Consider the following 11324-nt stretch of genomic DNA (forward strand, 5'->3'; position numbering starts at 1 on the left):
TGTATTATTGTGAGTGATCAGCAAAGCTGGATTATGACTTTATTTCCTGTCTCCAAGTCCTGCATTTGGATCTACAGTCTGCCTTCCACACAGCCATTACTTGGCACTGATAATTGTCTCTACAGGTTTTCTGTCTTAGGCTTGGTTGCTCTTAGCTTACTAGCTTCTCTTTCTCTGGTCACTACTATGAAAACTCTGGTTGCAAATTACATTGAAAGCATGAGAAGGCAAATTGGATTTGTCTGAACTTCTCTCCAGATGGGAGTTGAAAATGGATAGAACCATTCCAACTCCAGCTCCCCCAGAAGGGCGAAGACTTCTTCTCATCTAGATGTTCTTGACCCAGTGCCCATCCTATCTGAATAAAATGTGTTCCTTTTTAAGAATGTTTTACTCTTTTCTGTTTGTGAATATGTGTTTTTACCTAAAAGTCAAATCTAGCAGTACTTAAAGTGCTTTATGTCAGGATGTTTTCTGATTTGATAGTTATTGAGCACAGCTGTTAAAGCATCAGAATCTGGGTCTATGTTTCTGACAGCATCTAAATAGTTTGTTACAGCCTGTTTTTTGTTTTTTTTTCTAATACAGCTTTTGTCTTGCAACTTGTGCTATTTGAGTGCAATAATAAATCACTAGAGTGCGCCTTTAAGTGAACCCATTCACCCCTTCAGTCAAAGTAATTTCATTCTTGCATTTATAGTGACCCTCTGGCCTTAAAAACATTTGTCTTTCTGCATTAAAGCTGACTATTCTGCGCTGCAGCTTGAACGCATGGCACTGCGCTGTGAATTCAGGAAGCACGTGCATATGCATTTTGTTTTTTCCCCTCAGACCAGACGCTGCCCTCCTGCTCACACCGCACTGGTTGTAAATCTCAGAGTCTGATTTCTGTGACAGCGAATGAAAACCAGCTGTGAGGAGCGAGCGAACAAGCGGGAGAGAAAACTGGTCTGGAGCCAGAAGTCAGTCTGAATGCTGAGTCTTCCAATCAATACACAGCTGGCGACTCCTCTCTCACACACAAACTCAAATAGCTATCCTTTGGAGGACTCTGCCTCACTTCCATTGATTCCCCTTGTCATGACCTTAAGCATCAGGACAGCATACCAAATCTTTAAGTGATGCTTCATACAAACAATGTATTTTTTCATCCCCTTCTCAACATTCAGCTGGGTTTCAGCTGAGATCAGGTCAATTTTTTTAATGTTATTTTGATGTTCTTCTTACCTTGTCTCTTCATAAAAGATGACCAGACCAGAAAATAGCCTTTTTCTACCAGTACCTACTCAGCTTGACTTTTTTTTTTTTTTTTAGTTTTCCCATTAGGTGGTAGTATCTAGTACCAGGTACTTTTGTAGTATCTACTCGGGCGGGGTTCCAATCAATCTGAGTCAATCCGAAAATGTGATGTCAACAGACTGAATGCCACCGATTGGTCAGTCAGTGACGCAACTCAATGATCCATGAGTGTGACTCCTTCACAAAAATTAAATCCATCAATTTTCAGTTATGTTGTTTGTGTCGCATACAAATGACATCACATGACTTTTGGCCATGTTGCACCTGAGAGGCTTCTCATGTTGCTTTGGCCACTTAGGTACTAGCAGAAAAGAAGCAAAGGGGAAGCCAATAAGGAAGTGCCTTTTACCTGCATTCTTACTGGTCAGCAGGAGGCAAAAACAGAAGTATGATTTTATCTAACCCCATGGTAAAATAACTGTACTTTTCTCTTTATTTATGACCTCAACAAACATCTCCTTGATGAGGCTGTTGTTTTAATCGCATGTTAGTCTTCTAGTAAACAGCATGAGGCTAATTTTAGTCAATTATGTTAACCTTTACAATAAAATTAAATTTTATTTATGTAGTGCCAAATGACAACAACAGTTGCCTCAAAGCGCTTTATATTGTAAGGTCAGTGTTGGGTTACTTTTAAAATGTATTCCACTACAGATTACAGAATACATGCCCCAAAATGTATTTTTGAGAGTAACGTATTCTGAATACTTTGGATTACTTAATATATTATCATGGTTTTTACAACTACATGAATGTACTATTGCTGTGTGATTTATTACTATTACTGAAGGTCTGCGGTCTCAGGTCTCCAAACCATAGTAAAGGGACCTCTGACTAATACGTCCAGAGCTCTGGCTAATACCTCGGTTCCCTCTGGCTCATAGCCGAAAAATAGCTTTACAATAACGGAACTTATTGTTTCGGAGGAAAACACGAACACGGTGTACAGTCGAGTCTTAATAGCTTACTTACAACTGGGCTCATCAGGCACTCTTCTTGGCTGCAGTGGTTATTATTATATTTACATGCTTCCAGCTCCTGTTTCTGCTCGATGACAGCTCGTACTTTTCCACTCGCCTTTTTCTCCCTCCCTCGCTCACAGACACATAACGAGCATGGCAGTCCATTCTCCCTGCAGCACGGACTACACTGCCCATGAGGCTACATTCTTTAGAGCTATGCCTGTAGCATTCTGCCTATTAGCTTAGCACAACAACAAAAAGGCGCTCTCTCACCCAGGAAACACACAGTTGCAGAGAGCGTTGCCCTGTAACCATGGCAACCGTAACGCTGCAGCCTGGAACAACAGAACGTAGCTGTCAAACAAAACCCAAACAGTCCTGACCCGCGACAAAATGAAACAGGAAAGTACCGCAGTGTGATCCATTTATTTCAACAAAGTAACTGTATTCTATATACCACCTTTTTAAACGGTAACTGTAACGGAATACAGTTACTCATATTTTGTATTTTAAATACGTAATGCCGGGCTCACACTGCGTTTTTTTTCAGTCACGCGATTCAGCTCCTGCTCAAACTGTACGATTGACTCGCAGGGGTTAGAAGTTCATAGGTCACGATGCAGGGTCTCACACTATACGACCCGGTGCTCTGATGCGACCCGAGTGCTCACACTGTGCGTCCATAAAATTAAGGTTATAACAGAAATTCTGTCGCTCGCTCTCCCTTTCTGTCTTTCACTCACACAGACACGCACACCGCCATCAACTTTGCTAAATTGCTAATGAAAAACATTGATCAGGCATTGAGCAGCAATGTCTATCCAACTATTTTCACGGTTGTTGTGGTCGTGATAATTTTGTGAGGCCACATCGAAAAGGCTCAGATGAGCTTTCCAAAGTTCTACAAGTGCCTCCATCGCTTGTGTCCAGATCACACGCTGCACTGTCGTGCTGCGCCGTCTTTTTCGCTGACATTTGTGTTTGCGCGTGCGCAGTGTGAGAAACTGCGGTGACACCCTCACGACCAAGCGATTGATGATCGGGAGCTGGTCGTGAAGTGTTAATCGCTTCTCGTTACCCCACGTATACTACACGATGCACGACGCACGATGAAGGCCAAAATCGCCAAAATCGCACGACTCAAAAATCGGCTCAAAATGGGCCAGAAATCGCATAGTGTAAGCCCAGCATAACGGCGGTAAATGTATTCCGTTACTCCCCAACACTGTGTAAGGTAAACACCTTACAATAATACAGGGAAAATCAAATAATCCACTTATGGGCAAGCACTTGGTGCCAGTGGGAATGAAAAACTCCCTTTTTACAGGAAGAAACCTCCAACAAGACCAGGAGGCAGACATCTGGGGTGACCAGTTGGAAATGAGGGCAGAGAGACTGATGATAAACAAGCCAAGAGCAAACTGTGATTAATAAATTGCAACAGCACACACCAATTTCTCAGTCAGATCCAATACAAGTTCATAACATACTGTTACAGAATGTAGTATTGAATAGAGAGTGTAAAGTTTAGAATGGAATATCTAGCATTTGTTTTAGGTAAAATTAAGTTTTGTCAATCACTATTTTTCAAACGAAAAACAAAAATGTATTTTCTACAACACAAGCCTTTTATTTATTTTATGAGGGGAGGCAGATGTAGTTTGATATGTGACTGCTGGTCAGACGTTAGAGGACATGAAACAGTATATTTATACTCAAAACAAGATTCAAGTGTACATATTTAAACACCTATAAATGAGTGAGTGAGGTTTGTTTTTTTTCAATGCCCACAGTTTGACGTGTATTTCAGGTTTGCGTCCCCACAGTGAGCTGAAATCCAGGGAAACAGAGACTCTCACTCACACATAAATGCTGGTGGAAACATCTCTAGTGAATAATTCCTCCCGTGGTGGAAGAGCCTAATGCTCCCACCGTATCTCAAAATACCACCGCAATTAGCGACAGTCTTCCCCATTGAGCTCTGCAGCGTGGGGTCAATTAATGTTTGTGAGGCAAAATCTGCAAAAGACACGAGGAGGATGGATAATCGCATAACAGGCTAACAGGCTGCTTTTGCCACACGGTGTAATGAGATGCACCGAACACAATCACGACAGGTAAGAGTGAAGAGATTTTCAGTCCAATCTGAAAAACTGAAAGAGGAGCCCGTGTCTGTGCGTTGAATGATGGAGGCCGCGTCACATTGTTTCCACTCTGTCCTGTGAGAAATCATCAGCCTCGTTCCCCCCAACGACCCGGCCACCTGGGGAAAATTTGGTGCGCAGCCGCCACCACCGCCACCATAGCTCTAATCCCTTCAGCCTCACGCGACCTCAGCAGCCGGCCACCGCTGGGCAGAGTGGTGTCAAATTCTACTGCAGTGACTCCAGAGCTGATATTCAGCAGTCACAACGTCGTGTCAGTTAATGATGTAACAGCCGGCTGTTTGCCTGCAGACAATAGAGAAACTGTTTGTTGTTGATGATGATGAGTGGTGTCTGTGTTTCCACGGCCTCCTGGGAAACACTGTTTTAATGTCACTCATTCACAGGCATCGTGACAGGGCGATCTAGCCAACACCAAGCCTCACTCTGGATACTCACTGATTGATACATTGTAGAACTGAAGCAAGTAATCAATTAGCTGAGCTATTAATCTGAACTGATTTTAAAATAGCTGGACACTATAGCTGGAACCAGAATCTCTGTTTCTTTGTTTTCTTGTTTAGAAACATCAGGACCAGCTCATCATTGCTTCATGTCAGCTTCATTTTTTTTCACTGTGCATCTTTTGAGGGTAATTTTTCTGCAAAAACACAATGCTTTCGGTGTGTAGATTTTTCCGATCTGAAAAATTCATAGTTTATCATTTTTGCAATATGTAATGGCCTTAATGTCAAAAGCAGAGAGGGTGCCTGTCTCCTGAATCTAAATCCAAGCTGGATAACAGAAGATGGGTCTGAAAACTGAGGGATGAGACTGAGTCTCCCTATCTACTTTTAAATACCCTAGGAACCAAAAGTAACCCACCAGTTCAAACCCTAAGAACAGATATCGACATATAGATAAAACAGTTCACTCTTAAAAGATTACCAGTGGATGGAATGGAAGGTCTTATATCGGATATCTGCGGACTTTAAGGAAAGCCCTGAAAATTTAGCAGTTGTCCCCAGAAGCAAATCAGCTAACTAGCTGACAGGTCTCCAGACCCGTAGGGAATTTTGACTCTTTCTGCAAAGTAACATTACTTTTGTGATTAACTCTAGCACACACAGCAGGATTGCTTCTCGTGACTTAACTGCAGGAAACCAGAGCCCAGCGTTACAGAATTCTGTTATCTGGATTCACTTACGCTAACAGCTGCAATCAGTGTAAGCAGTCATATGAAGCTGGTTATCAGCACACTAAGGTAAACCAGGGTATCTCTGCGCATTCACATTATACGGGTGGAAGCATGGGGTTGGCATGTCGTACCTGCTGATTTCAAATCTAGAACATGACCATCTCTGGAGCAGCATGAGGTACCATGGTGATATACCCTGATAAGAAGTGAACCACAGAAAACTCAGGGTTAACCCTGAAGTTACCCGGATAAGACAAAATCCTGCTCTGTAATATAGTCTTTAGGTCGAATCGTGAGCAGCAACCAATTAATTTTTAACAACACGTGTAACTGCAAAGACCAGCAGACAGAATGCAAGTATTTAACACATCCAGATGACACATTATCTCCACAATGAAGCATAAATTGGCTAAAGAGACAATCACTGGTAGAGACCAAAATCAGAACAAGAAGGGAGAAAATTCATTTATAGGACTAAAACACAAGATCCCATAAGGAATAATCATGCTGGCTTGAAATGAAATTAAGTGTCAATGGGTAGCATGCTATTGATGATGTGATCAACTGATCAGACACCCAAATCATCCAATTCCCAGTGTTCTCAGCCCTGACCGGTGCCCAGCCAGAGCTTGGCCCAGCTGGTCAGCCTCATGTAAGCAGCCTCAAGAATGAGGTGATGCATTTCATGCATGCACAATACGTGCACAGTGGCACCGGCAAACAGTCACAGACACTCACAGCTACAAGCTAACATCTTGTTAGCGTGGAAGCTCCTCACTATGAGTGAAAACAAAAAATATACCAAAGTGAATCACTGGGAGACCACCACCTAAACATTCATAACAGCAAACCTTAATCAGACACTTAAAGCACCCTCACACAAGTGAACATGGACATTTTAAAGAAGCTAACAAAGGAAAAGTGGCTAGCAGCCTCGTTATAAGCAAAGGTCTTAGAGAGAAAATTAGTAAAAATCTGTAAAAATCAGAATCTGCCAATGAAACTGTAATCAGTGCAGCTAAAAAAATTACTCATAAAAAATGCATGTCAATTTTTTCTAGCAAATTTCACAGCATATCTCTGGAGACTGAGGTTTCATGATAAGACAAAACCACATCATATTGATCTAAGAGGTAAAAACTGATTAATCGAGATAATTAATAGCAGATCAATCTCTTAAAGCTGATATTCCCATCCTGCAAATTTTCACAAGTCACAGGTCACTTGCCAAAACTATACCACTTCACCATTAAGGTGGCAAGATTTAAATAAAAGAAATATTCATAACAAATAATAAATTGTGCAACAAACTGAGCTCGAACACTTGGATGATGCTCAGAGAGAATCTCTCTCGGAGGCCTGGTATTGGTTCATCCTGAGTCACCTAACCATCAGATTTAAGGAAGTGTTTGTTATTAACACTCCCTGACGCCATCTCTCCATGGTGCTGAGGACGTCACCCGGGCAATGTGTTACCAAGAACATCTTGTTTATCCTGAGCTTCTCAGCATCAGCACATGGTAAACTAAAGACTGCTTTAGTCTAGTAATTTGTTCAAATTAAACCTATTTACACTTTTTTTTACTGCATTATTATTTAATTTGACATTTAATGAGGATTTCCCTTATAGATTTTACACAAACTGGTAGAGTGAGCTATAAAGAAAATAATCTTCCTTTGTTAGCTTTCCTCAACATTTCCCCTTAATTACTCTCTTATTTCTTAAAAACTCCAATAGAGCCAGACGTAATAGCTGTGACATTCCTTTTCTCAATTTCCACTATAATTAATACCAAACGCCACTCAGTTTATTGGAAATACTCTTTTAATTTACAACTAAACATCCAGGAAATATCCAGGAAATGAGCCAGACCCATAAAACCCTCAATTTGGTAATGGCTCCATGGCTATGACAGCATGTGAAAGCAGGTGACTGGTGTGAGCATGACAATGACAAAGGCAGCTCTGTGTGTGCTGCTGAAGGGTCGTCAAGGTGACTTGATAGCAAGGGCATCCTTTCCTCCACCACAGCTGATCTCCCCTGCACACACCCCAAAACCAAAGACCAGCATCACATAAGCTCACACAGCAGCAGGGCCAGCATTTAAACGCCACCAAACACACACAGAAAAAACCCATCACACCGCCTCTCAGGTGCAAAGAGTAGAGTGAACAGATGTGCATTTGCAATTAATCTCCTTCCCCCTCCTCTGGATTTTCTAGAAGCAGAAGTGCTGAGCCTCTATTTGGTCACTTTCAGTCCTCATTTATTCGCCTTTTCATTTCTTTCTTTTTTTACTCTTAGTGACTTCTAGCCTCACTCCGGCTGGATTACACTTTTAATTGGAGAATCTGTTGAACAATAGGCGGATCCAGAGCCCCGTTGTTACAGACACCTCTGTTCTCCCCGCTGGCTGAAAAGCGCCACGGCACCGCGTTAAGTTGTCAATAGCGAGTCCCCGTTAATCAAAATGAATAAACAGTCACTAACAGAGCTTCGGTTCTGGTTTCACCCCGCTGTTTCACACTGAGCTCGGAAGGATGAAGTAACGAGAGAGAGATAGAAAGGGGGTAGAAAAGGCATCAGCGCCTTCCAGTAAACCGCTCAGCGGGCTGACAGGAGCGTGTCATCTACCGGGGAAATGAAACACACACACCGGTCTAAAACACAGCAGAGAGCGCACCTCTCCGTACCTTACCGGGTCACACAGCGGAAGATTCGATAGATGCTCCGCAAATCCGCAAATTGCGTCAGCGTAATAAATCCCGGTGTTTGTGAGTGTGTGTGTGGGGGGGGAGAAGCTGGGAACAATCCTCCGTGTGTCTCTTCTCAGGCGCTCTCAGCCAGCAGTCACCGATACACCGCCGCCGCCGCTGCTGCTGCTGATGCCTCCGGTAGGAAGAAACCTTGGAGCGCGTCACCGACAGATAGAGAGAGGCAGAGAGGCAGAGAGAGAGAGAGAGAGAGAGAGAGAGACGTGCACGACGGCAGGGTCTGGTGTCTGTCAGCGGCCGGTGGAGCCTGGGACAGCAGGGGGGGATAGAAGTGAGTCGGGGGGTAGTCGTCAAACTAGGTTATGACATGAAATAATAAGAAATAAAGAAAGCGCTTATTGGTTTGATATTTCATCTTCAGCAATTAACCGGGCATTGAGGTAGAAATTTGGAGCCACATTATTGAGAACCAACTGAATTTTTGTTGGCAGCAAAGCCAGAGCTCTTTATCCCAGAGTAAAAAGACAAGCTCCCATACCTGAGTCCTCTCTACAGGTCATTGTTGTTACTTCACCAGGATCCGGAGCTCTAAAGCAGAAACAGTGAGTTTGGTTTCTACTGCTGGTCAGACTTTAAACCAGGTGTTGTTCCAAAAAAGTGATTTCCTATGTGTGTGTGTGTGTGTTTTATGTGTAATGTCTTTGCTTATATTGGAGAATAGACTAAAGACGACAGGATTTATGAAGGGTTTGTTTCTGCTGCCCTCTTGGCCAGATCAGTTAAAGCAAAAGTGAGCCTTTTTAGCTGGATAGAAAAAGATAAAAGTCACTTTGTCAAAAGCTCCAGTTTCTGCCTTGTGATAGAAATTCAGTTAAATTCTTAGGTAGTTTAGCGCCAAATCACAACAGCTGTTCCATTGTGCTGGTTTATATTGCACAATAAAACAGAGAAAACCCCAAAAATCTGATGCATAAGCACACAGTGGGATTGAAAAACTCCCCTTTAGCAGTATGACATTTCTGCAGCAGAACCAGGCTCAGGGAGGGGCACCCATCTACTGTGACCGGCTGTGGGTGAGGGGAGTAAGACAACAAAGACACACTGTGGAAGAGAGCCAGAGATTAATGGGTTAACCCTATAATTAATGAGAGATATTTTTGATGTATGTTTCACAGATTATAGGCCAACAGGTCATTTTCAACAGCTTAAATCTGAACATCTGATCAGTTATTTGTTTCTTCAGTGACACGTCACACTGTAACAGGGTGTGCTTTACTACTTCTGCCTCGAAAAACCTCAGTGGAGCCAGCTTTAGGTTTAATACAGAGATCAATATTTTACCACTGAGCAGAATCTCACTCTGCAGTGTTCCTAAACCTGTTAACTCACTTCACTCAGGAGTCAAACTGACGCTTTGCTTTTTTCCTCCACCAGGCACACACTCTTATAAAACAATGAAAACAAGTACAGTAAAATTGGGCTTTTAACTGAGGTTCATTTATCCAACAAAACGCTTGAAGTCAATCAAAAATAATAAGGTTTAAACAACTAAAAGGGACTAAAATGTTCGGAACTCTGAATAATTAAGTTAGGAATACATTTCTTTTGATGCACATTTACACAGCTTTTAATGTGTTTACATATTATAAGCATCTACATTCCTAGTGCAGTGAAATGTCCACTTGTAAAACTCTTTTCTTACTTACACAGATCTATGCAGTAATAATGACACTAGTTTGTTGCGGCAGCCTCACTGTACTTCCATGGTTATACAAGACTTGTATATTGGATGTGCTTTGTGTTTGTATTAATGAGACAGTCATTGAGAGAGAGAAAAAAATGGAGGACATCATTAACCTGCAAAAATGTAACCTTTGTTACCCTCCTAATAATGACTCACAGTCCTGTCAGGTTTGGCACCCGTGGACATGGCCCGATGCTGTTTTTTTCTATTCTTTCTTGGCTTGGCGGTGATGTTCTGAAGAATTTTTTATTCATAATTACATTTGTCTGTCATCAGTGATCCCTCAGTAGTCTCAAGGCTTTTGTTGTTGCTGAGCTCATCAGTGCATATTGCACCAGAGTGTTGACTGACCACAGTAACTAGAGTTTTTCTTTTTTCAAAGCTTAATGATGTCCTCCTTCCTTTGGGCTAGCATCCGTTTTGACTACCACGTTTAAGATTCCCGTAAACTGCAGCCAAATGCAAATGCAGCACTTGGAACACACTCCACACCTTTAATCTTCTTAAATTTGTCATGAAATCTTGAGAAAAAAAGCCACCTTTGTCCATGAACCAAATCGCTCTCCATTGTAATCGCATAGTGCATTATTTTGAGAAATTCACTGAACTTTATTCACAGCTTGATTTAATCATTTCCCACTAACTGTGGTGAGGCACAAAAAACATGCAGAAATACTTGACAGAAAATGTAAGTGCCCAGTCTCAGAAGTAAGGACCCTTTTACTGCTGTTACACTGGCATTTTTAGATTAAATATGGCAACCCATGCAGCAGCCAGCTGCAATAAGTGGTCAAAAAATGAAATTTCTTCAAACGCTATGACTGTTTTAATAAGCATTAGTAAATGATTACCTAATCTATAATGAGTTAAGCCATCGCAAACAATCTTTCCACTTAGTGAAAGCAGAAAATACATGCCTGTTCCTGACAAGCAGGATCAATACAGTACATTATCATTAAATTAAATATAGTTGCAGTCAGATAGACACATTAGGCAGATGAATGAGTCGTATGGCCTTCTTTATTTTTGTAACACTTTATGCCAATGCCAAAAAACCCACACAGATATAGATGGAAATAGGCACCAATCCCAGTGGAGAAATATAAATATATGCGGATAATAAATTCTTCAGCAGCAGTAGAAGCAGGCTGTAACCTTGGCAGGAGAGTTGACAGGGAGCTTCAGTCCTAGTGGGCAGCCAGAGTGGGAAAATAGAAAGCTGCAGCAGAGACATCCACTGGGGACAAGCATCACATTTCATA

The 11324-nt window shown here is 41.9% G+C and overlaps 1 protein-coding gene across 4 annotated transcripts in view; it reads right to left on the reverse strand.

Annotated features, from left to right (window-relative positions):
* The window catches only part of enox1 (ecto-NOX disulfide-thiol exchanger 1), a 304893-nt gene that overhangs the window by 134575 nt on the left and 158994 nt on the right, over nt 1-11324 (reverse strand). Inside the window, exon 1 of one of the 4 annotated variants that reach the window (XM_082508521.1) lies at nt 8303-8622. The exons of 1 other annotated variant lie outside the window; for it this stretch is intronic. The gene's annotated coding sequence lies outside the window, so the exon portion shown is untranslated. Of the gene's footprint in view, nt 1-2271; nt 2531-8297; nt 8623-11324 lie in introns of those variants that run through there. 2 more of the 4 variants (XM_082508524.1, XM_082508522.1) reach the window with 2 other exon arrangements.

This window comes from Aulonocara stuartgranti, assembly GCF_965226115.1.
Source record: "Aulonocara stuartgranti genome assembly, chromosome: 16".
NCBI lineage: Eukaryota > Metazoa > Chordata > Actinopteri > Cichliformes > Cichlidae > Aulonocara > Aulonocara stuartgranti.